The sequence below is a fragment of the Cornus florida genome, unplaced genomic scaffold (assembly GCF_030987335.1).
Source record: "Cornus florida cultivar Cherokee Brave unplaced genomic scaffold, ASM3098733v1 CherokeeBrave_3.0.0_Hap2_Chr08, whole genome shotgun sequence".
NCBI classification, from domain to species: Eukaryota; Viridiplantae; Streptophyta; class Magnoliopsida; order Cornales; family Cornaceae; genus Cornus; species Cornus florida.
Window position 1 is genome coordinate 15,540,086 of NW_026775578.1, and position 4,064 is coordinate 15,544,149.

At 39.1% G+C, this 4,064-nt stretch overlaps 1 pseudogene; it reads right to left on the reverse strand.

Moving 5' to 3' along the window:
* Positions 1-1,629: 1,629 nt before the first annotated feature.
* On the reverse strand, positions 1,630-3,227 carry LOC132269781 (arogenate dehydrogenase 1, chloroplastic-like; annotated as a pseudogene).
* Positions 3,228-4,064: the final 837 nt, after the last annotated feature.

Genomic DNA, 4,064 nt, shown 5'->3' on the forward strand with positions numbered 1-4,064 from the left:
ACCATTTCCAAGCACTCGAGACGACACTAAGTGATGAGAAACAGAGCTTAGAAAAGAAAATTAAACTGAAAAAATTCATCCGTAAAATTTTAGAAAAAAGGAAAAGGAGTCAAATGACCGGGTCATTACAGATATTGATTACGGAACTCATTCAGCCCGGATCCTTTTAATTCAAAACACTGATTATCATCCCTTGTAATAGGGGAGGTAGTCGTCTTGTCTCTCTAATAAATGAAGGAAGCTTTAATTATTTCACCCTTTTGTGTAGAAGGAGTAGTCGGCTTCTTGTCCCTTTAACGAGATGAATAGATTATTATGAGCTTAATATTACCACACAAGTAGGTAACTGAAAACGTAATATTTTATTGCGTAGAAATTGAGGGTCATCCATCTCATTGGTGTTTTATTGGAAAATAAAAGAACACGTGAAATGATGTTCCCACAGATGCCCCCAGTCTTTATTCGGAATGACTTGATAAAGCTAATTCCAACTGTGAGATAATTATTAGTCGGTATACTCATCTGAGTCCTTCTCACGATATGTGCTATCGCTCTGGCTGAAGAACGATCTCTTATATTTAGTATAATTTTCATCCCTGGCAAGAGGGGCAGACCTCTTCTTGTCCTTTTCTTCCTTTCCCTTCCGTGCACTCATGGTGTCTTCAGTGTTCATGTGTCTCTGTGCCCTGACTAATAATTCCGCCATGTTAGTGGAGGGTTCTTTAGATAAGGCGAACAAGAATCTGGAGGTTTGGAGTCCTCCTATGAAAGTGGTCAAGGCTACCTTGTCGTCCACCTCTTCTACCTGTAACATATCTCTGTTGAATCGGGTGATGTATTCCTGGACTGACTCTCCTTCCTGTTGCTTCACGGTATGCAGGTAAGTGGCCGGCCTCTTATCCCTTTGACCTACAAAGCAGTGGCTCACAAATTGCTTACTCAGTTCTTCAAAGGTATTGATGGTTCCTAGCTTTAACTTGTTAAACCAAACTCTTGTTGATCCCTTAAGTGTAGTGGGAAAAACTCAGCACATGATTTCATCTGGCACAACGTGTACATACATAAGAGTTTGAAAGGTTTCCAGGTGATCGAGAGGATCTTTGGTCCCATCGAAGCTTTCGAACGAGGGCATTTTGAATTTGCTAGGCAATAGGCATTTCATAATGGCGGGGCTGAACGGCAAACTGGTCCTCTGCACCAGGTCATCTATGGTGGCAGGACCTTTCCCTTTCATAGCCTGCATTACATTTTCCATTTTCCCCTTGAGATCCTTGATCTGCAGGTCGACATAGGTAACTGTCTTTGTCTTTTCCTTAACACAGAAGGTTGTGCCTTCATGGGGTCGGGAACTTCGTGGAAGAAATGGGTGGACCACCTCTCTATGTCGGTTCCCCACCTGGCTTTGTTCCACTTCGGTCTTATTTCAGGGAGGATGATTATCCCGCTCCTAAAAATTCCCATTACTTCTGTTTGGGTTTGAGAGGTCTTGTCGTCGCAAGTTCTGTTGAACCGGTGGAACAAGAAGTTGCTGGAGCGCTGCATTTTGCTTGATCAACAGGTCCATACCCTGATTCAGAGTTTGGACCTGTAGTTCCAACGCTACAAGTCGTTACTGGTCATTTGGGACGTCTAGGTTTTCACCCGACTCTTCCCCTTGACCAGATCCCAGCAACGATGTTCCTTTGGTAACCATACTGGACCGCAAACGCATATACCCAACTGAACAATATATAAAGAAATCGTATTTCCCACAGACAACGCCAACTGTTGAGGCTGAAATTCACCGCGGTCCGATACAACACTGTTTCCCTGTAAAAAAAAGAATAGAAGATCGATGAAGCTTGACGACACCGGTGTGGTGCCTACTAAGAGCTCTCCGACGATCAAGTCAGTCATCGGAGGTCTAAAAGAAAGACAAGGATTAGTAATAGTTTTTTTGTAGTACCTTTATTGACCGGTAGGATCTCCTTCTTATAATCGTTCTCCCTCAGTTTATTTACGGGATCAAAGGAGATCTGCTTATGCGAGATCAAAGGAGATCCGTTTGTTTCCAGATTTATGGGGATATGATTTAACCCTTTTGACTTCCTCCAATTGTGATAGGATTATCCTTACCCCGTTGAACCACGTCAGATTTCATTATCCTTGATAATGAAATCTAATATTTCTTATCCAAGGTAGGGTAGGTTTATTGGTCTGACGGCTTGTCACCACTTAGTTATCTCTATCGTTAGGTCAAGGTATGTTTATTTTTCCCTATCAAAACATGTTCCATTGGTATGGATTAGCTTTAGGACAGTTAAATACTTGACTTTGTGATAAACTTATATATACATATAGATATCATTATCTATTCAAAGCAAAATGTATTTGCTCAGAATGTTTACCTCCCTTTCGAAAATTTGGAGAAAACTTGAACATATAGTTTCATCCTTTATTCGAACTCTATCATACATGAACCTCAAGTCTTTCCACCCATTCTTCCCACTCTCCGGCCCAAACATCAGGTGAGTGCAAAACACATCTAACTCCTCCAGCAGTACCTTAAGAGAATAAGGGCATAGTAGCATACATACATAAATTAACACATTTCATCATACACAATAAACAAAATAGAAATCAACTAGGTATAAAACTATACTTGCAATAAAACATCTCATAGGTGTTCTTTGACTAAGAGTACATCGATAAAGAATGTTAGCCGCTCCAGACAGTGGAATGGCATTGACTTGAGGACCTTTGATAGAGATACAATTGATGTACATAACAATATGACATCGTTGTCCTCTCCAAGAAATGCCTCTATGTCCCTGCCAATGCATAAACATGTACTAATCTATAAACTCAGGAAAAAAAAAAATTTGCAGACATGTATTCTTATCTATATACCCGAAGAATAAGATACCCAATTGGGCACGCAGCTGAGAGTAATCGGATCGAGAAGTTGCCGTTATAGTGTGACCTTGTTTGATCACGGTGTTTGCCAGGAATTGACCAAAGGTGCCAAATCCTACTATACCTATCTTTAATAATCTTGATGAGGAGGTAGAAGAAGATGAACCAGACATTATTGGTGGCACAGAAAGAGAGAAGAGAGTGGGGGCGAGTTTGGTCTAGGGTCTGTCTTACAGAAGAGCAGAGCTACGGAATGGAACAACTAGATCTGATTAGGTAACTTTACCAATTAAGTTTCTTTAATTGATGAAACAGGCATGATTGGTGTGGCAAAGAAAGAGAAAGAAAAAAAAAAAAAAAAAAATGGGGGCGAGTTTGGTTTTAAGACTATATTAGTTAGGTAGCCATTATTATTATTATTAGTTTTTTTTTTTTTCAATAACTGGGGTATTTCGAAGTAGCGTGACCCCAATATGCTAATTGTAGGTGTAAAAATTCGTTTAACTTTAAAAAGCCAAAGAATAAAAACAACTCACTCAAATAAAAGAACAATTCAATAAAAATAAATCAGAGAGAAGTTTGTAATATTTGATCATCTTTATTGAAGGTCTGTGCCTCTATTTATATACAAATTAAGGTAGAATTATGATGAGATTAGTTATGCTTATCCTCCAAGTTTCTTCCATATAAAATTCATTCCATATATAATTTCTTCTATGTAAAGCTTTTTTTATATACATGTTTTTTTCCTTGTGTGACTCTTTCCATATATGATTCTTTTTGTACAGAGTTTCCTTCTGTGTAGAATCCTTTACCATACAGGAATGCAATGGTTGGGCTGTGTCATAACGTGAGTGGATTGGATTTGTCTTATAATGGGCCAAGGAGTTGATATTAATCACTTTGGGCTAATGATCGCTTTAATTGGGCTTAACCAGAATTGGATAGTGGTTGAAATAAAAAAATAACAACTCTTTTAATGACGTGGTTGACTTTTATTGGTAGGGGGATTTTTTCTTCCACACTTTGCCCCCAATTCCCTCCTAAATTGAACCACGGCTCCGGGAATTGAATTTGCACGGTTGCTGGAAGTATAAGAGGCGGTTTTATACAAGCTGTTGATATTCTGACGAAAAAAGCTCTACAAAGTTCATTTCTATCATCAGCTT